We start from the raw sequence: 23,013 nt of genomic DNA on the forward strand, positions 1-23,013 counted from the left end.
AAGTACTTGGAGCAATGTGAATTATAATGTAGACTATACAAATAGAATAATGAAAACACATGTGGTTAAGCAGTTGAAATTTTAACTGAGATTTTACTGATGATTCCAATAGGATTCAATTCATATCAGGAAAAAAAAGCTAATTAACCATAATAAAAGCTTCCTTTAATTTCAGTGTTTTAAAATCAATTTATGACAAACTGCTTAAATGACAAGCTGTTTAATTACTCACAGAAATGTTTTTATCTCAAAGACGTCTTTAAAAGTTGCATTTGATATTATCTACCACTGACTCAACAGAGAAGGTAAAATTCAGAACATGGCTGAACCAATATTGCAAAGATCCTAATTAGTATCATGTTATAGAAAAACAATGAAGTGATTGTGTCACCAATTACTGATAATTAGCCAAAGTACAACAGTTAATTTTGTGGAAATAAAACCGCTATAAAATGAAAGGAACAAAACCTATCATAATTAATGGCATTTGCCTACATTCCTCTACTGGTTATTTAATTAATGAACCATAAAAATTTAAAGCAACTTGAACAGCTAAACATACATGCAAAATTCAAGAGTTTGTATTTCTGCATTTCCTGATTTTCAAGCATCTGTGGAAACATGTAATTTAGCAAAAAAAAAAAAAAAAAAAAAAAAAAAAAAAAAAAAAAAGTCTATCAAGTTTTTGTCTCCTAAACTTAAATATACCATACTTCAAGACTCTCCTTTTGTTAAAAATAAAATCCAGTGTATCAAGTTAGAGAAAAATATTTGTGAGAACTCGTCCTTATCCTATTATAAGGCTTATAGTTATAGTAACATGCTAATAACTGCAGAAATGTATGATATTAAATGCTCCTTGCTTGCTTAGCTCTCTTTATCTCACTCTAACCCTTCTGTCCACTTGCTTCATCCATGCTTTTTCCAACTTAACATTCTTTTCAGGAGCATGATGAAGTCCTTCTTGGGACCCTATTAAGTTTCACCTCCTGCATTAACTCTGCCACAAGTTTCAGAGCTGCTGTGCCACAATGTATCACAAAGTGGAATCAAGATTTAAAACAGTGTTCTGGCTTCTTCTGTATCAAGAAAGGCGTCACTTTGCAAGGTAACTACCAGTAGACAAAGTAAAAAGGATTCAAGGCCAGTGACTTCTAAGTAGCCTTGCAAATATTTTTGCAGGTTCAAAAAGGCAAAAAAAAAAAAAAAAAAGCTTCAAAATCTAACAAAACACCTCCATAGACTGTTGCTTAAGGAACAGCCACAGAGATTTCAGAATTTAAGGTACACAAATAAACATTGTTGAAGTTTTTGGCCATGCAGAGATAAAATCCTCTCTGGGGAGATGACTAGAAACTGCTGGGCTCCTTTGTGCAGTCTCCTGGAATGTGCTTGCTTTTCATTTCTTTCTTTGTGTCTGGCACACTGGCCTCACAGGCAGTGTCTTAAGCCATGCAGGGTCAGGGCAAACAGAGAAGTGCATTCATGGATAGATCAAGTTTATGTGAGAATCTGCTCCTCCACTGCCCTCAATCTCCATATGAATTGTTAATAAAATCTCGGCCTGAAAGCTCATCACCCCAACAGTGGGGAAGTCATGCAGAGAATCCTCTTGTACAGAAAAAAACAAGATTTCTTTATCTTTTTTTTTCATCATTCTCCAGCATTCGTGGGAATTCTGCCACATACCTACTCCTCTACAGACCCGCACCCCATAGAACACCCAGCCCTCTCTGCAACTCTCTGGGTCGCACCTGATCACCAGGGAAAGGGGGAGCCCAAATACAAAGGAAACATTCTGACACCGACAGCCAGTTTACCACAACCTCAACTTTGCCTCTGCAAGACTTTGCTGCACTAAAAACCTCCAGGCAAAGGGAAATATCAAGGCTAAATTTTTTCCAGTTTGTGTCAAACCTCTGGAAAGATTTTCCCATAGCTTTATGACACCCCATGAACTACAGAGGCACGGATAGAATAAAAGGTCATATACAAAGCGAAGAACAGAGTCCTACCCTAATTAACTTGATGTCTCCATGCAAATACTGGACAGGAACAAGCCCCGATGTGTGCTGCAGGCTATCCTTCGTGTATCTTCTAACCTGGCTACTCTTATTTCCTCTGCTTTTGCTCCTTGCAAACTGTTTTAATATCGAACGCTTTTCGGAGGGATGGGCTGATGAACGAAAACATGAATTTCCTGCTTGCCCTTTAAGGTGGGTTAAAGGGGGTGTTAGCAATCAATTACAGAACAAAAGAACAACAACAACAACAAAAAATGTCTTAGGAACCTGGGGAGAGAATGCTTTCCATTCTTTGCGGGTTTTTTTTTTTTTTTAAACTAAGAGCTTTATTTGTATTCATCCTTATCATGAATAGTAAGCAATATTGATTTGATTAAAAAAAGAGAAAGTTTACACAGTAGCTCCTGATGAAAACTACAATTCAGCTGAAAAAGTCTTTAAATACACTAATCTTCCATTTCAACTCGATAATGATTTAACAAGGAGTAAAAAGTTTGAAATTTCATCTTTGTTTATGTTTCAGATTTCAGGTTGCTTTAACACACTGTAATCTAGTTTCAAATAAAAAATTACATTTTCCATTGGAGTCAACTTGCTGGCCCTTTCTCAATTTTATTTTGGTGAATAAAACTTTCAACTTGTAAACTTTGCATGTCAAGGTATCTTTCATTGAACTTTCCCTTCCTAGAAGTGCATATGCCAAAGCTGAATGTGACCTAAAACAATATTTCTGAAGTATACATCGATAAATCTTAATTTAACTATGCAAATTTCTATTACCAAATCTCCATCTAAAAATGATGACAGATAATATTTGAGAAGACTGACACATATAAACATGCACGCAAATTCTCAGAGTTTCTTAAAAAGAAAAAGAAAGGTGAAAGGGAAAGGGACATAAAATAACTCCCTAATCATAGTTCATTCAATTATCTCAAGCAAAGTTGCAAATATAAATAGCACATATACTTGTTCTATATCCTTAGGTATGCTTTTCATATGTGAATGGTTGGAATCAATAGCTTAAGAATTCTCTTCCACAAAATTTAGGTCATAGAAGTGCGACAAATAACAAAACAAAGGAAATTAATTTTCTATTAAACACCTCAGAACTCATGAAATCTATGTAGCTATCAAGATTTTAAAATTCATTAGATATACATTGAACCACAATTTTATATACCACTTAGCATTCTTTCTTCTTTAGCTTCAATGCAAACTATTATGCATTATACATGTTTCTGGAAGAATAGAAATTCCAATAGTTCTTCAAATACATAAACTAAATTAATCTTTAAATATGTAAAAGTTAGCAAATCAATGAATGTTGAACACATACTTGAAAAGTTTTATAAATATATAAAAGGAGCTATTTTAGAAAATGGAAAATTATTTAAAACATATTACTGTTTGTAGAATAATTAATCAATAAGTTAATTTTATAGTAATGAGTTTAATATTTAAGTAGGGCTATGTGAAACCCAATATCTATACGTGAGACTGTGTGTTGCTAAATTCTGTCACCTCAAAACATTATTTTTTTTTATTTACTTGACAGAGTTAGACAGTGAGAGAGAGTGACAGAGAGAAAGGTCTTCCTTTCACCCACCAAATGGCTGCCATGGCCAGCGCTGCACAGATCCGAAGCGAAGCCAGGAGCCAGGTGCTCCCTCCTGGTCTCCCATGCGGGTGCAGGAGCCCAAGGACTTGGGCCATCCTCCACGGCCTTCCTGGGCTACAGCAGAGAGCTGGACTGGAAGAGGAGCAACCAGGACTAGAACTTGGCACCCATATGGGATGCTGGCGCCGCAAGTGGAGGATTAACCAGTGGCGCCAATAGAGCCATGGTGCCTGCAAAAACATTAATTTTATGGCTTACTTTCATTCATTGTCAAAGGAATAGTGATATTTTAGAAAGGAATCTGTTTTACAAACCCTAGGTTTACATTATGATGGGTATTTTCTTAGAAGCAGTAATTAAATGGTTTGGCCAATTATCTTAAAGAGTTGACTTTCCAAATACATATTTTCAAAACACTGAGACAGTTCTAAAGAAGGACACTCTATTCTTTTTCTAAAAAAAAAAAAAAAAAAAAACCACAACAACAACAAAACAACAACAACAAAACTGTTTCTCATTGACCTTCAAGCTTGTCCATTGTCCTGCAATCCATAAAATGGTGAAGGAGGAGGAAAAGTTGAGATTAAATCTTGGGCCATGCTGTGGTGTAGCAAAGCCACCACCTGCAGTGTTGGCATCCCATGTGGACACCAGTTCAAGTCCTGAATACTCCACTTCCCATCCAGCTCTCTGCTATGGCCTAGGAAAGCAGTAGAAGACGGCCCAAGTCCTTGGGCCCCTGCACCTGCATGGGAAGACCTGGAGGAAGCTCCTGGCTCTTGGTTGCAGATAGGCACAGGTCGATCTGTTGCGGCCAATTGGGGAATGAATCAGTGGATGGAAGATCTCTCTCATTCTCTCTCTCTCTCTTTCTCTCTCTGCCTCTCTTTCTATCTCTGTGTAACTCTGACTTTCAAATAAATAAATTAATTAAAAAAAGAAAGAAAGAAATTCAATAGTACCAACAGGCTGGTGAAGCAGCAGCCACTTGGACTTTTTTCTCAGCCTGAAACTGTAAGCTAGAGAGCACCTGTGCTCAAGGAATATCCTGGAGGTGCCTGTGTTGTGGCACAGTGGGTTAAAGTCCTGGCCTGAGCATGAGCATCCCATATGGGCACCTATTGCAGTCTCAGCTGCTCCACTTCCAATGCACCTGGGAAAGCAATGGAGAACGGCCCAAGATCTTGGGCCTCTGAGACCCAGAAGAAGCTTAGCTCATCTCCAGCCTTTATGGCCATTTGGGAAGTGAACCAGAAGATGGAAGACCTCCCTAACACTCTCCATAACTCTGTTTTTCAAATAAATAAAATAAATCTTAAAAAAAAAACAGAAAAGAAATATTTTGGGGGTGGTAAAAAAGATGCAACTAACAAGAGCTGCACTCAGGACAACTGAAATTTTATTCAGAATGAGTATCTATGTGATTCCATGGCTTGGGGTTTAACAAGCTTTTTAGAGAGTATCTGCGATCTACAGACAAGTTGACACATACTTATATGGCTGGGAACTAAGTGCTTCTGTCCCCTGAAAATCATACACCGAAGTCCTGAACAGGGTGTGGCTGTATTCAAGGATGGAGCCTCTAGAGAAGTAACTGGGGTCAAAGGAAATCATAAAGAAGGGACTCTTAACCAGTACTATTAGTGTCCTTACAAGAAAAGACAAGACACAGCTTGCTCTTTTTCTTAGACATGTCCATCTTTATAACTTGGAAGAAAGCACTCACCAAAAGCCAAAGTCCTTGATCATGGATATTTAGGCTCCAGAACCATGGGAAGATGATTTTCTCTTCATAAACCACACAATCTGCTGGATTTCGTTATAGCAACTTGAGCAGGCTAATACTAACACATGTTAAAATCAGAAATAACCACAGCAAATCAGAAGAAATCCAGAATTCATCCTAAGGATATTTCTGTTTACCTGTTACCTCCTCCCTTCTCCAGGGTTAGGGGAAGTTGATAAGATCTCAATCTGTATCCCCACTTCTGTCACAAACGCTAACCCTATCATCTGCCTGCTGGATAGATTGTGGATTTGTCTTTTGCCAAAACTGTTGATTATATAATGAAACTTCAAGTATAATGGTTAGTTTCTCATTTCTTTTCCTTCAAAGTTTTTATGTGAGAAAAAGAAACTCTAGCTTAAAGAGCATGGATGTTGGAGTAAAAGTTTAGTTGCAAGTTGAACTGCAGTTAACTAATTGCACTTTGGACTTATCTGTTGTGTGGCCTTAGCCTCAATGTCCTGAGCTGTAAAATGGTAAAAATACCACAAAAATCAAAAGGATTTAAATAGTAAGTACTGCTAATAAATTGGTACAATTTTTGATGATACTTATGACCATCAGCATCAGCATCACCATCATTGTCATCATCATCATCCCATAACTTCCATCTTTCCATTCAGTTAAGGTAACACAGTTCTACACATTTTGATCTGTACAGTTTAGACACCCTCCTAGATTCACCTTCACAGAATTATTCTTTTTAATATAATGCCTGCAAAATTCATCCAATACCAAGATGAGAAATAGCAAAATCTTGATCTGATTCTAAGATGTTTCTATGGACTCTCCAATAGAGGCACTTTAAAAGTGACTGGTGGGGCCAGTGCTGTGGTGCAGTGGGTTAACGTCCTGGCCTGAAGTGCCAGCATCCCATATGGGCGCAGGTTCTAGTCCCAGGTGCTCCTCTTCCAATCCAGCTCTCTTCTATGGCCTAGGAAAGCAGTAGAAGATAGCCCAAATCCTTGGGCCCCTGTACCCACATGGGAGACCTGGAAGAAGCTCCCTGCTTCAGTTCGGCGCAGCTCCAGCTGTTGCAGCCATCTGGGGAGTGAACCAGTGGATGGAAGACCTCTCTTTCTGTCTCTACCTCCCTCTGTAACACTGTCTTTCAAACAAATAAAATAACTCTTTAAAAAATAAAATAAAATAAAATAAATTTGACAAAAGAAACAATTTATAAAAAAGTGACCGGTATGGGTCTTGCTCCCACAACCCAGTGGGCAGCTGTGTTTCCACACTTGATGTGCATGCTAGCCGCAGGGAGCTTATGCTAAATGGCTGCTTTATGTGTTGATTGGCATCCCTCACTTTTAAGCCCTTCAACTCTTGCCCTTTCATTAATCTGTGTGCTGTTCTTTCAGGAGGTTCAGAACTGGGAAGAGATTTATATATTTACGGAAATGAATTTAAAAAGTCAAAGGCAGTTAAAACTGTGTGACTCTGGCACCAACCTATGGGGCACTTAAGAGTTGTGTGACCTAATAATCCTTCTTCTTGGTTTCTTCTTCTGTAAAATGGCTATAGCAACAAATGATTAGGATAATTAAGCAAGTTATTACACAGTTGCCACAGGAATGCTTGGGAAATATTAGTTCTCACTATGTATTAGTGACTATTAATATTACATCAAAATACGTGCTGTACATATGAAAAAGTCTAGCTTAATCAGAAAAACAGGGAAAATCTGATCTATCATAATAACTATAAGCAAATACAAGAATATAGCATTTGTCCTCAAAGAAATTAAAATTTAGTTGGTTAAGTAAGATAACCTGCTAATAGATATTTAAAAGAAAATTATAGGGGCCAGCACTGTGGCATAGTAGGTTAAGGCTCTGCCTTAAAAAAAAAAAAAAAAAAAAAAAAAGATTCAGTTTATTTATTTGAAAGAGTTACAGACAGAGGTAGAGACACAGGGAGAAATTGATCTTCCATCCACTGGGTCACTCCCCAGATGGCTGCAATGGCTGGAGCTGAGCTGATCCAAAGCCAGGAGCCAGGAGCCAGAAGCCAGAAGCCAGGAGTTTCTTCCAGGTCTTACAGGTGAGTGCAAGTGCCCAAGGACTTGGGGGCCATTCTCTGCTGCTTTCCTAGGCACATTAGCAGGGAGCTGGATCAGAAGTGGAGCAGCCAGGACTCGAATCGGCACCTGTGTGGGATGCCAGCATTGCATGTTGGGCTTCAACCTACTGCGCCAAAGTTCAGGCCCCAAGAAATAAATCTTTAAGAATTATCATCTCATACTGATGACAACTTAAATATACACAATTTTAAAACAGGTTTGAAGAGTGAGTACCTAAGCATGAGAAAATCGCAGTTCCATGGAGTCATAACACATACTCGGCAACAGAAGGTAGCCTGTCTTAAAGGATAGCACATTTTTACAAGAAATTTCCTTAAAACTTTAATGAATGGAACAGGAACTTCATTATAAGAAAGAAAAAAAAAACATTTCTGAAGAGATATCCAAAAACCATCAATGTGCAATAAATTATCCAAATTATTCTTTCTATGCAAAACTGAATGATACAATAAGCTCTGAAGAGGATAAGGGTTTTTTTTCAATCATAACTGTGCTGTACTCTCACCATAATTTTCACTATCTTTATTTCACAGAGTACGTATTTTACAGCATAAAAGATTAGATAATTGGGTATTCATTTATAATGCATTCTGTGTCAGACATTATTCCTAAGTACTAATTGAATTTCATCAAATAATAATTCCAATTAGAAAAATGATAATACACTTTATGAAGAAAAAACATTTTTTATCTTCCTTAATAGCTCTTGTTAAATATTTTAAAGGAAGATTTTGATTCCTAAGTGAATTCTTATTTTGCTGTCTCACTTTGTGTTCATGGTCTGACCTGAAAAACTAAGATGAAGGTCCTTCAAAAATTTTGTGGAAAGTGAGATTAAAACAATAAGTTTATTTTTGCCACAAAAATTGTGAAATCCATCAGCATAAAGGATCTTCAGAATGTTCATGAATATTTAGTGTTAAAAAAAAAGACCCACGGATTTCAACATTTTTTGAATCAAAACCAAATTCTTATAATTTCATTTCCAATGAAATTTTTGAAGTATTCTTATATTTATAGGTTCCCTAATTTTTCCAATTATTACTTTCTGTCATACTTTTCTTTTTATAGAAAATTACCCATCTGGAAGGCCAGTTATTTTGAACAACATCATTTATAAAGGTATAAGACTCAATGTAATTGATCCATTACCTATTTCAGTCAAAACTGATCATTATAAGTATATCAAATACTCTTGGGGCCAGTGCTGGGCATAGTGGATAAAGCCACTGCCACCTAATATAGGCACTGGCATCCCATATGGGTGCCTGTTTGAGTCCTGGCTACTCTGCTTCCTAACCAGCTTCTTGTTAATGTGCTTGGGGAGGCAGTGAAGTATGGCCCAGGCCCTTGGGGCTCTGTACCTCACTTGGGGCCTGCAAGAAGCTCCTGGCTCTTGGCTTTGGATCAGCTGAGCTCTAGCTATTGGGGCCATTTGGGGGGGGTGGATCAGCAGATGGAAGATCTCTCTGGCTGGCTCGTTCTCTCTCTCTCTCTCTCTCTCTCTCTCAGCTCTGCCTTACAAATGATAATAATAATAATAACTATCTTACAATAAAATTGCCACAAAACACTAAGCATTTTCTTTTTTTAAAAAGATTTATTTTATTTATTTGAGAGGCAGAGTTGGAGAGAACTAGAGTCAGAGGGACAGAAACAGAGTTCTTCCATCGCTGGTTCACTCCCCAAATGGCCCTAAGAGCCAGGACTAGGCCAGATGGAAATCAGGAGCCAGGAATTTCATTTGGTTTTCTATGTGGGTACAGGAGCCCAAGCACTTGGGCCATCTTTTGCTGCTTTCCCAAGAGCATCAGTATGGAGCTGGATTGGAAGTGGAGCAGCCAAGACTAGAATCGGTGCCCATATGGGATGCGGGTGGTGGCTTAACCAGCTGTGCCATAGTACCAACCCCAACACTAAACATTTTCTATGTTAGCACCTGCCAAATTACTGGTAGCAGATTAATTTGACTTGCCACATAAAGATTTACATTTATTTAAGAGACTGGCATTTTTCAATAAAATAAAAATTCTTGCACTGCTATTAAAAAACAGAAAGAAAATCTAACCCCAAATCCTGCTGTGCTTTGGTTCTTGGAAATTTGCAAAAGAGCAATAGTAATTGAGAAAAGATATGTGATTAGTAATAGCATAATTATATACTATAAAAAGGTTATTACAATTTGGAAATTCCTAAGTATAGGAAAATAAAACATAGACTTTAATCAAATTATATAACAGCATTGACCTTTCAAAATGCCTACCCTATAAGCACCATTTCATCCATTCAGGTTGCAATTTACATTATGTTGACTGGGTATGCATGTATTCTGATAGTTTTGTGTGCCACATGCTCAGGGACTGGGTGGGCAGGGGGAATGTAAGTGAAACCTTTTTATATTTGAAGATTGATTTTAGGAATCTAAAGTGGGCATGCTATGTGGTTATCTTTGAAAATACGCTTTCTACTTTTTTTCAGATACATTTGATTTGCATCTGAGAAATGAGAAAATATGTTTTCCACTTTGGCTTTTGTTTTAGTGTTATGCTTATACACTGTGTATAACTCAAATGATTCTCAAAGATCCAGTCATTTATCAAAGGTATGAATCATGTCTGTTTTAAATGCACTGACCAAAAGGACACAATTGAGACCCTAAAAATCCAAGTATGTATGGACGACTGATTCTCAATAAGACAGCAAATCATGCACTGTAGAATGGACAGTGTTCTCAAGAAATAGTTTAGGGAGAACTGAATATCCATCTGCAAAAGACTGAATGCTGTTTGCTACTTCTCATCCTATACAAAAATCAACTCAAACTGGATCAAAGACTTAAAAGTAAGAAATGCAACTACTGGGAAAAATCTTAGAGGAAACAGGTCAAGGCACTATAAGAAATGATTAGTTGGATAAGACCTCAAAAGCACAAGCAAAAAAAGCAAAAATAGACAAGTGAGATTTCAAACTAAGAAGCTTCTACACAGCAAAGGAAACACTTTATAACAGCAGAGACAACTGACAGAATGTGATAACACACTTGAAAACTATTCTAACAAAGGATTTACATCCAGAATGCATGAAGAATGCAAACAACGGAAAATGAAACAATTCAATTAAAAAGTGAGCAAAGGATCAAAAGACCTATTTTTTTTTTTAAACACAAATTGGTCTTTAATCATGGTGGGCTTTAGAATCCTAGAGAGCCTTCTTTTTTTATTTAATGAATGCATTATTACATAGATACAACTTTAGGAATACAGTGGTTCTTTCCCTCATGCCCCCCACCCTGCTCCCTTCCCACCTCTCATTTCCCTCTTCCATCTCCTTCTTCATTATGGATCATTTTTAGTATGACTTTATATATAGAGGACCATCTCTATACTAATTATAGAGTTCAACAATTTGCTCCCATGCCCACACACAATATATAGAGTACAGTTTGGGGAGAGAATTTGCAGTTGATTCTTAATTGGAATATTATTTTTTCTTCAAAAATCTTTTACTTACGATATACAAACTTCATGTATTTCATAAATATAACTTTAAGAACATAGCAGTTCTTCCCACCCTAACTGTTCTCCCCCTGCATGCCCACCCTTCCTCCTCCTCCCCCTACTATTCCCATTCTTATTTTTTACTAAAATCTATTTTCAATTAACTTTATACACAAAAGATTAACTCCATACTAAGTAAAGAGTTCAACAAATAGCATGACAAAAATCTCTTCCTCAATAGTCAAGACAAGGATTTTTCAAAGTTATCACATTTCAGTGTCTTTTTCACTTCTATAGATTACCTTTTAGGTGCTCTATTAGTTACCACAAATCAGGAAGAACATATGGTATTTGTCCTTTTGGGACTAGCTTATTTCACTAAGTATAATGCTTTCCAGTTGCATCTACTTTGTTGCAAATGACAGGATTTCATTTTTTTTCCTGCTGTGTAGTACTCCATGGTGTACATATCCCATAATTTCTTTATCCAGTCTTCAGTCGATGGACATCTGGGTTGATTCCATATCTTATCTATTGTGAACTGAGCTACAATAAACATGGGAGGTATAGGTCACTCTTTCATGTGCTGATTTCATTTACCTTGGGAGTGGAATGTTTGGGTCACAATGGTATGTCTATATTCAGATTTCTGAGGTATCTCTGTACTGTCTTATGCAGTGGCTACACCAGTTTACATTCCCACCAATAGTGGATTGGGTTACCTTTCCCCCCACATTTTTGCCAGCATTTGTTATTAGTTGATTTCTGTATGAAAGCCATTCTAACTGGGGTGAGGTGAAACCTCACAGTGGTTTTGAGTTGCATTTCCCTGATGGTTAGTGATCCTGAGCATTTTTTTCATGTGCCTGTTGGCTATTTGGAATTTCTCTTTTGAAAAAAATGTCTGTTTAAGTCCTTTGCCCATTTCTCAACTAGGTTGTTTGTTTTGCTGTTGTTGATTTATTGAGCTCTTTATATATTCTGGTTATTAATCTTTTATCAGCTGCATAGTTTGCTAATCTTTTCTTCTGTTCTGTTGGTTGCATCTGTACTTTGCCTAGTGTTTCTTTTGCAGAGCATAAGCTTCTCAATTTGCTGTAATTCCATTTGGCAATTTTGGCTTTGATTGCCTGTGCCTCTTGGGTCTTTTCTAAGAATTCTTTGCCTACACCAATGTCTTGCAGGGTAGCACAAATGTTTTAAAATAATTTGATGGTTTCAGGTCATAGATGTAGGTCTTTCATCCATTGAGTGGATTTTTGTGTAAGGTAAGGTAGGGGTCTTGCTTCACACTTCTGCATGTAGAGATCCAGTTTTCCCAGCACTATTTGTTGAAGCAACTGTCCTTCCTCCAGGGATTGATTTAAGCTGCTTTGTCAAAGATAAGTTGGTTGTAGATGTGTGGTTGATTTTTGGAGTTTCTATTCTGTTCCATCGGTCTATCCATCTGTTTTTGTGCCAGTACGTGGCTGTTTTGATTATAACTACCTTGTAGTATGTCTTGAAATCTGATATTGTGTTGCCTCTGGCTTTGTTTTTGTTGTATAAGATTGCTTTATCTCTTTGGGGTCTCCAATGTTTCTATATGAATTTCAGTATTTTTTTTTTAATCTGAGAAGAATGTCGTTGGTATTTTAATTGGTATCACGTTGAATCTGTAAATTGCTTTTGGTAGTATGAATATCTATTTCTCAGAAGAAGAAATACAAATGACAAAAATAGATGACAAAATATTCAATATCACTATCCTTCAAGGAAATGGAACTCAAAACTACAATGTCATCTCATTGTAGTTAGAATAGTTGTTAGCAAAAAGACAAAAAATAGGGGCTGGTGTTGTGGCACAGTGCGTTAAACAATTGCCTGGAATGCTGACATCTCCTCAAGGCACCAATTCGAGTCTCGACTCCTCCATTTTCAACTCAGATCTCTGCTAGTGCATCTGGGAAAGCAGAAGTAGATGGACAAGTACTTGGGCCCTTTTAGCTATGTGGTATTCCCAGATGGAGTTCCAGGCTCCTGGCTTCAGCCTGTCCCATTACCAGACATTGTAGCCATTTGGGGAGTGATTGTTTCTCTCTCTCTCTCTCTCTCTCTTTCTCTCTCTCTTTCTCTTCCTCTCTCTGTTTCACCAAATAAATAAATAAATAAATATTTAAAAAGACAAAAAATAACAAATGCCAGTGAGAATTCCCACTATTGGTAGGAATGGGAATTAGTACAGCCATTTTGAAGAACATTAGGAAGATTCCTCACAAAACCAAAAATAGGTTTACCATATGATTATCCATTTCTGTGTATCTGAAGGAAATTAAATCAGCCTTTCAAAGAGACACCTCATGCCCATGTTTATTGCAGAACTATTTATAATAGCCCATATATGGAATTAATCTGGATGTCTGTCAGTGGATGAACAGATAAAGACAATGGGTAAATACCTAACATAATATTATTCAACCATGAAAAAATGAAATGCTATCATTTCTGGCAAAATCAATGGAGACAGAGGTCATTATGTTAAGCAAAATAAGCCAAGGACAGAAAGATAAATACCGCATGTTCTCTGTAATACATGGAAGCTAATAACATCTATCTGAACTTAGTATGGTAATTACTAAATGGGAATGGAAGACAGAGGAAGTTGTATAACAGCTACCAGAGCATTGCCAGGTAGAAAGAATAAGTTCCAGGATTTCATAATGAAAATATAGTTCATAATGAAGTGCTCTATACTACATGAAGAACTAGAAGACAGGAGCTTGTAGGCTCCAAAGACAAAGAAATAATAAGGAAATGGAAATGCTGATTATCTGATTTGATGAGTTTACATTATATACATGTGTTGAAATATTGTACTGTATCCATTAATGTACTGTTATATGTCAACCAAAATATAAAACAATAATTATGTCTATTTTGCTCACAAATGTACCCCAGAATTAAGTTTCTAAAGGAATATTTCATATTTCATTAATATAGTCAAACACAAAACACTGAATGAATTGAATCCCTTAGTTTAAGAATTTTGTAAGTATTTTTGTATGAAAATTTATTAATATGAAGATGGATCTAAAGCATCACTGAAAATATATATTTCTCACATCACTCATTTTTGCAGATTTGTGACATATTGGAGAATGTGAACCTTGGAACTTTGGTGACACATGTTCAGGTTCCAATTCCTTTTCTGATGTCAAGAAAGCATGAGCTCCTCAAAAATGTTTAAATATCCTCATCTACAAAGGAAGACTCAATCTCCCTCAAATAGCTGGTGACAGGGTTCCAGAATGTGAAATCCCCGAAACGGTAGATACCATCTTTCTCACATCATTCTTACATATGCACACTAATATTTTAAGAAATGTCTAACATGCAAGATGTTCAACAAAAATAACTGACAAAAATCACCAAAAATTTGATTTTCAAACAGAAAACTTTGAAAACCGGGATATAGGGGCTGGCACTGTAGCATAGTGGGTAAAGCTGCTGCCTGCAGTGCTAGCATCCTGTACGGGCACGGGTTTGAATCCTGGTTGCTCCACTTCCAAACCGGTTCCCTGCTAATGTGGCTGAGAAAGCACTGAAAGATGACCAAAGTGATTGGCCCCCTGAACACACATGGGAAGCCCAGAAGAAGCTCCTGGCTCCTGGCTTCATATTGGCCCAGCTCCGGCCACTGTGGTCATTTGAGGAGTGAACCAGCAGATAGAAGATCTCTCTCTCTCTTTAACTCTGCCTTTCAAATAAATAAATAAATATTTAAAAACAAGCTGGAATAGATTATAGACCAGGTTTTGGACCAAATTCATGCATGTAATAGGTTATGTTTAGCTATAAAAATAAATCTCTTTAAAGATATGCAACTAGACATATGTCATGTCTGCCTTTTCCTTATTCAAAAACAACTTACTGTATTTCAAATCTCCTTATTGATTCCACACTGATGTAAGCTGTCACTGTATTTAAAGGAACAATAATAACAGTAACCATTTAAAGATAACATTCAATTGATCACCTCCCCTACAGTTGGATAAATCCAAATTGGATTTGTCCACTCCTAAGTTGAAATGTTTATGCTTTCCTTTGATAGTACAAACTTGATGAATGAAATAGGTCAAACTTGGGTTTTTCAATTGCTTTATTTTCTTTAGTAGAAATCACATTAGTAAGGGCTCTTGCTTTTGCTAATTCCATTTGTTTTGGTACAGTGACATCACTTCTGTTGTAGTCCAAAAGTTCAGCTAGGGTCCTATCAATTTGTTTTTTTTTTGTTTGTTTGTTTGGTTGGTTGGTTTTTGTTTTGTTATGTTACAAAGAATAGCTAGTGCATAATTCCAAAACCTACCCTGCTATAAACATATATCTGTTGTTAAAATGAATAAATGACCTTTCCAATTATTTTTTGATGATACATTCCTTTTATTTTAGTTCTAATTGTGACTACCACCTGATATCTATATTTCTGAGACATTTCATTTTGAATTAAAATTATCCCCATAAGATTATCTAAATCCTTCTAACTCCTGTAGGTCAATGAAATTACATCTCCAAACCTTTAAGAAAAAGCATTCAATATTCTTTGCTTTCCTTTTCGCCCTCTTTACTCAATTTATATTTTTTGGAAAACCAACTGCATTGAAGAAGTGCCATGAAATAAGGAAGGAGTTTTCCTGACACCAAAGGGTTGGAAATTAATACATGTTCCATAACCAAAACTGATATTTCTCAGCATTTTGCAGTACCATAAATTCCATAAGAAATATTCATGGTATTTTTGAAATTGTATTTTTGTCCCCCCAATATTAAATGGTCATTATTTCCTCTTTATATTCTGTTATCTCATTCAGATAATGCAGAAAGCTATATGCAGTCTAAAAACGGTAGACAATAAAAGAAGGAATCTGGGACTTTGGATGTGCTTATGAAGCTGAGCCACCTATCGGATCTGGATGACCTGCCTTCCTCCAGACATTGATGGAAAACAGAAGTACATTTCTACCTTGTTTGTCCTCTGTATGTGGATGTCTTTGTTCCAGTTGGTTAAGACAACATGCAGTGTGCTTCTAATACTTGAATCTGAAAACCTTCCAGTGGATAGAATTCTCATTTCTAGTTCCAGTCCCCAAATACCACGTCATAATCTTTGTGGCTCTGACAGTATTTTCTCTTTATTCACTTGGGACTTCCTTACTTCAAGTTTAAAAATTACATCCTGTGAGGAACCTTTCCCAACTCATTCAAGACAACCTGTCAGTCAATTCCCAGAATTCTTTGAGGACTAGTTATTTGATAAATACTCCTAGGACACAATAGAAGTTTAGGAGATAAAATCTCAGGATTCCTGAGAAGACAGAGCTTTCTTTAACCACATCATTAAGAAAGACCTTGTCCTATGGAGGAAACAGGGCTGTCTAAATAATCGCAGCTTCAGAATACCATCGCTGGCTATACTAGTCTGAATGATAGCACGACCATCTCCCTTGCTCTTTGATTTAATTTTGTTATTATGACAGATAACATAATATAAACTGAAGTTCCCCATGTAAATTAAGTAGAAGCCAATTATCTACCTAAAGGGAAATGAGGCCAAACAAAGGAAAATCTACATTTGCCACCTAAACTGTCAGTGTTGTGGTGTTCAGGCTCATTAGTCTATCTTATAAGGAATAGGAATGATAAGATTACAAAGTGTTGTAAGAAGGAATGCTACCTATGAAGGTTGTGAATTCAGTTTGATACTAATTGCATGGTTAGTCCCCAAAGCAAGAAAAGCTAAATATAAATCAGTAAGTCCTCCGTTATAGTAGGTCCAAACTAAAAGACAAACAATAATAGGCCAAAAAAACAAAAAGCTTTTGATCTGCATAATATTGAATGGCAGTTAACAAAATCCGATAAATTTAAAAGAGCAAGACTGATTCAAAAACACATATATATAAGGTCATTCTCTTAGAAAAGCATTTCATCCAATTCTTCATTGACTCCTGAGAGCTATACAGTTACAAACCTTAAGCTCTAAGGGCCCGCAGGTAAAGCTGCCACCTGCAGTGCCGGTATTCCATACAGGCACTGGTTTGAGTCCTGCCTGCTCCACGTCCAATCTAGCTCTCTGCTTTGGCCTGGGAGGGCAGTGGAAGATGGCCCAGGTCCTTGGGCCCCTGTGCCCATGTGGGAGACCTGGAAGAAGTTCCTGGCTCCTGGTTTCATATTGGTGCTGCTCTGGCCCTTGTGGCCATCTGGGAAGTGAATCGGCGGATGGAAGATCTCTCTCTCTCTGCCTCTCTCTCTCTCTGCCTCTACCTCTCTGCAACTCTTCCTTCAGATAAATACATAAATCTTTTAAAAAAAATTCAGCTCTAATTTATTTACATTAGCAGAACAATACCAAAAAAGATAAGTTATGCCTTTAGAATAAATGATTGCTTTGAAATAATAGAAAACATGCAAAAAGTAAAAGCATTTATCATGAGACTTTTTCAACATGTGAGTGGCAGTGGAAACATTTGCAACGAAAAGAAAATGAGAAAGTAATAAAGCTAGAGATGGGATATCTAATTCTTAGTAGCGTCCTAGTCCAGTAAGATCATGTTCACATTTACCAACTTGAACTCTCCAAGCTTTAGTTTAGACTCATATAAAACTGAAACTCAGAGAAGACTTAACTCGAAGCCCAAACATCTCCTTTCACGAGTGCATAAACCAAAGAATTTGTGATTTCTCACGAAATTCATTGCTGCTTTTAAAATGCTACAATCTACTTTGTGATTTACCTTCCAAGTTCTCCTTGTTAAGAATTGCTTAAGAGATTCCTCATCCTCATATCAAGAGAAAGCATGCATCCTCTGGTCTCTCAGACACTCTAAGTTTGTAATTTCACCAGATCTCCCTTACTGTGTTGACTGCTAGAAATCTTGATACAACAAATGTGATATATCATAATCTGTACAGCATATTTAGCATTATAATTTTAACTGTATTCCTGACACTTCTGTTGTATTCTTTTGTCTTCCAAGTTCTTTTTTTATACTCTATATTTAAATTTGGCTACTTTCCCATATCTTTTACTAAACAAGGTGGAGAATGAAAAAAAAATGAATGAAAGAATGGGTTCACTGTTTAAAATAGTACATCAGTGACCAAAGTGCATGTATTCCGCCTCCCAGCCAAGGACTTGTGTCTTGCCTGTATTATTCAGCTTCCTTAACTAAAAATGAATAAATTCTGCCCTGCATTACTAAGAGCTGAGTGAATGACTTATTTTTTATCAAAAACAAAAATTGGTTTTGAAGAAAACTGGTTTTAAAATTCAGCTTACATTTTATATCCACCAGGTGTCTACTATTAATTAATAATAAATACTGTATAGTTCTACATCTATATTCCTGCTTCCTTATCACCCCACACATAAGGAGTCTTCAAAGAGTTTGCAAAAAACATTACTATGAAGTTGTTAAATATGGATTTGAAAACATTTTTGCATCAAAATAAACTTAAGTTTTAATTCCATTTTTGCATGAACTCCTCTAAGTATCCTCATATCTATCCCAGGTTTAAAACCAGTGTAAACAAAAAGGTACTAATATCATTTCAGATTTTATTTGGTAATATTCACTTTACAAAGCTCTCCAAGGAAATACAATAGCCAGAATATATATAAAAAAGAAATAATAAGTATTCCAGCTAATTCTGAACAAAGGTGAATCTCTGGCTATCCAGAAGTCTAGCACATACCACATCAGCCCACAACGAGAAGTCCAAGACTACATTACAGAGAAAAACATTAACCACTCACAGCCAAATAAAGAAAGGAAAAGAAAACACAAGGGGCTGTGTTATAGTGCAGTAGGATAAGCTGTTGATTGCAACTGTGGCATCCCATATCACAGTGCCAGTGTGAGTCCCACCTGCTCTGCTACTGATTCAGCCCCCTGTTGATGTGACTGGGAAAGCAGCAGAAGACCACCTGATTCTAGGGCCCCTCCCTCCCGTGTGAGAGATGGAGACTAGTTCTGGGCCCCTGGCTGTTGCCACCATTTGAGAAGTGAACCAGCAGATGAAAAGATCTCTTTCTATCTCTTCTCTCTCGGTCACTCAGCCTTTCAAATATATAGATAAAAACCTTTTTAAAAAAGAAACAGTTCTTGAACCAATAGGAAAAATAGGCAGCCTGAACATGGAAACTTAGCTAGTTTTGAAAGGCTATTAAAGAAGCCCTGGTTAGGTGTCCAAGCTGTGGCATAGTGGGTGAAGCCACTGTTTGCAGACCAGCATAACATGTGGGTGTCGGTTCAGTCCTGGCTGCTGCACTTCTGATCCAGCTCCCTGCTCATGTGCCTGGAAGAGCAGTGGAGGATGGCCCAAGTGCTTGAGCCTCTGCACCCACGTGAGAGACCCAGAGATTCCTGGCTCCTGGCCCTCCTCCAGACATTGCAGCCATCTGGGGAGTGAACTGGGGGTGGAAGGTCTTTCTATCTCTTCCTTTCTATCTGTAACTCTGCCTCTCAAATAACTAAATAAATATTTAAAAAAAATGAAACCCTTAGTGCAAGGACAGAAATCAAATTTTGCTTGGCACACTGCACCTAGGGTTATAGACCATCTTCTACAAGATTTGAGGCCTCCTATTTAGGGCTGAGCAAAAGAGGATATTATTAGCAATTTGATGAATGAATAATTTATAAACCTAGTTAACATTTTAGAGTGAGACATTGCATAAATTGCATTATCTCTCATCTCCTGAAACTTAAGAGGCAGTAATGTGATTATTCTCACTTTTATAGACGAATAAACTGAGGTTTAGAAAAATTAAGGTCATACAGGCAGTAAATGTTAGAGGTTAGTCTACCCCTAAACACCAACCATTCTTAAACCTCATCCTATATTACCATCTGTGGTTACATGTGGTGACACGTGGAGCTAACATGTGATGATATTAACACTCTCAATATTCTTAAAAACCAGCTTCCAAAGACTGAAGGTTTTAAAGTTACATGCAATAAAACAATGATTAAAATCTAAAATATTTCTGCTGGTGTACATAATTCTGTCTTAAGTTTCAAATTAAGTAAATAAAAACACTATCAAATTAATCATATAGAAAAAACTAGTACCACTTCAATTTTAAATGAGCTAAAAAAATTCAGTCTACAAAGTTCACCTTTGCAAACCAAATCTAGGTTATATAGATAATATTATACCCAGATAATATTATACCCAGTATAACTTACAATTTACGCGTTTTTATAGAATCACTGCCAAGAGACCACAGCAGTTTTTAAAGGTGGAAATAAAACTGCAAACCTTGCAAGGAAGGATTTTATTACCCATCCATAAAATTCAGGTTTACAAGAGAGCCAGAATACATTTCTGCTATGGTAACTTGATCCTGAATAAAAGGGGGTGAACATTCAGTGGCTCACATTACTTTAATTAAAAACCTGCTTAGGGTCACTTCAGGTTGGTGCAAAGCATAGTAGTTGAAGTCATGAGCGGAGATTTATATTCTTGATATTACCGCAAACCCAGGTCCTGCATAATATAAAATATTGGTTTATTTCCGTGTCAGAAAGCAATCAATATAAACTGAATGTGAGATGTACAATGCTTTTATTAGAGGGTGAGAATTTCATTACTCATTCATAAAATTTCTTTCAGGGCTGACTCAGTAGTTCCCATTCAATTATTCATATAAACTGATGAAGTTTTATCTCAACTGAATCAATGCAAGAGCAATGACATTTATTTTATTTAAAAACACCTGTGGAGTTCCCCAGTGAGACCTACATTTTACAGATTGTTAGAGAAAGCATCATAGAAATAGGTATAAGGAAGGGGGTGTTCACTAAGAAAGTTAGATTGGGAGCACTCCTGAAAATAATTAGAAAATTACCCTCAAACGTGAGAATCAGACCGAACAGAGGAGGGAAGCAGAAACAGAAAAAGATTTGACTAGTGAAACAGAAATACAGAATTAGAAAAATGAATATTTACCCAAATCCATGGATAGTCAAACACCTTCCACTGGGATGAATAGAGATTTTTCATTTTTCACAATGTATTCACTCATTCTTTGATTCTCAAAACACCCCTCAAATAAGAAAGTAGGTAACACCACCTCCAGTTTTCAATAGGGAAACAAGCTCCAAGACCTCAGATGGCCCTTTCACCTTAGATACAAAACTACAAATGGACAGAGCAGAGCTTCGAAACCACAACTGCTGGGGCTGCCTCTGGGGCTGGCATCCCATATGGGCACCAGCTCAAGTCTCCAGCTGATCCAACTCCCTGCTAATGCCCTCGGAAAAGCAATAGAAGATGGCCCAAGTGCTTGGGCCTCTGTACCCATGGGGGAGACCCAGAAGAAGCTCTTGGCTCCTGGCATCAGCCTGGCTCTGCCCTGGCAGTTGCAGCCATTTGAGGAGTGAACGAGCAGATGAAGATCTCTGTCTCTTCATCTTTCTGTAACTCTGATTTTCAAATATATAAATAAATAAATCTTGAATGCACATACACACAGTTGCTATTTCAAATGTAGAATTTTTTTTTAAATAAATCCAGTAACATGGTCCAATCTCAAAAAGAAGGAGGGATGGGAATTCGGCACAGTGGTTGAGACACTGCTTGGGATGCCAACTTCCATACTGGTGTGCCTGGGTTTGAGTCCCGGCTCTTTTAGTTCCAACTTTCTGCTAACGCACACTTGGGAGGCAGCAGGTGATGGCTCAAGTGGTTGAGTCCCTGCCACTTACATGGAGACTTGGGTTGAGTTCCAACTACTGTCTTTGACCTGGTCCAGCTTTGGCTGTTGTGCATATTTAGGGACTGAACCAGTAGATGTCAATCCCTCTCTGTTTTTCTTTATTTCTCTGTGCTTCTCAAATAAATAGAAATAAATAAATACAAATTAAATTCTTTAAAAATAGTAGATTGGTACTAGAAAACGGCACATCATCAACTTTTTCACATTACAGTATATAATATTAAGGACTTTATTGTCATAAAACCTATAGAGGGTCCAACAGACTAAAAAGAAATAGTCAACATATCTGATAATAAAACATATCTACATAGTTAATATTGATCATAATTATACATTCTGTTTTTTAAACATTTATTTATTTGAAAGGTTGAGTGACACAGAGAGAGGGAGAGGGAGAGACAGAGAGATCTTTCTTTCATTGGTTTACTCCCCAAATCTCTGCAACAGCCAGGGCTGGGCTTGGCAGAGCCAAGAACTCTATTCAGGTCTCCCACGTGGGTGGCAAGGAACCAGTACTGGAGTCATTATCTGCTGCCTTCCCTTGTGTGGTAGCTGGGAGTTAGATTTGAAGCAGAGGAGCCAGGACTAGAACTGGCCCTTTAATATAGGCAAGCACCACAACACCTGCCCCATGAATTATACTTTGTAAAATTTTATTTAGTTGTTTATCTGAAAGGCAGAGAGACAGAAACAAAGCTCCCATTGCTGGTTCATTCTCCAAATGCCCACAACAGCAGCCTGGGCCAGGCCAAAGAGCCAGGAACCCAGTTCATAACTCTCACATGGATGGCAGAGACCCTACCACTTGAGTCATTGCCTGCTGCCATGTTAGCAGGAAGCTGGGATCAGAAGTGGAGCTGGGATTCAAACCTAGGCATTCCCATTTGGGCATCCCAATCTGCATTTTAACCACCAGGTTGATTGCCTACCCCATGAATTATATTTTATTAGATTATTACAATTTTTTCAGTTATTCAAGTTTCAGTGGATTAAATCAGGTCATTTCCTTGTTTGCTTAAGCTTAAAAAGAATAGATCATTACCACCTGGGAATTGGTCCAACTTCAACAAAAACTTAGACCCCAGGGGATAACATCCCATCACACAGTATGATCTGTGCAAAGCATAAGGACCAAAAGAACAGAAGAATGACAGTTCATAAAGTAAAAATCCACTGGTTCTAAATTGGGAATATCCAGTTTATTCAATATATTTATGATAAGTGAATTAATCACATGAAT

General features: G+C 37.2%; 1 long non-coding RNA gene across 17 annotated transcripts in view; it reads right to left on the reverse strand.

Annotated features, from left to right (window-relative positions):
• LOC103350594 (uncharacterized) overlaps nucleotides 1–23,013 on the reverse strand; it is a 663,701-nt gene that overhangs the window by 411,533 nt on the left and 229,155 nt on the right. The window contains exon 4 of one of the 17 annotated variants that reach the window (XR_011387760.1): nucleotides 20,373–20,542. The exons of the other annotated variants lie outside the window; for them this stretch is intronic. This is a non-coding gene — a long non-coding RNA (uncharacterized lncRNA). Of the gene's footprint in view, nucleotides 1–20,372; nucleotides 20,543–23,013 lie in introns of those variants that run through there. 17 annotated transcript variants of the gene reach the window in all.

The sequence above is a fragment of the Oryctolagus cuniculus genome, chromosome 4, assembly GCF_964237555.1.
Source record: "Oryctolagus cuniculus chromosome 4, mOryCun1.1, whole genome shotgun sequence".
NCBI lineage: Eukaryota > Metazoa > Chordata > Mammalia > Lagomorpha > Leporidae > Oryctolagus > Oryctolagus cuniculus.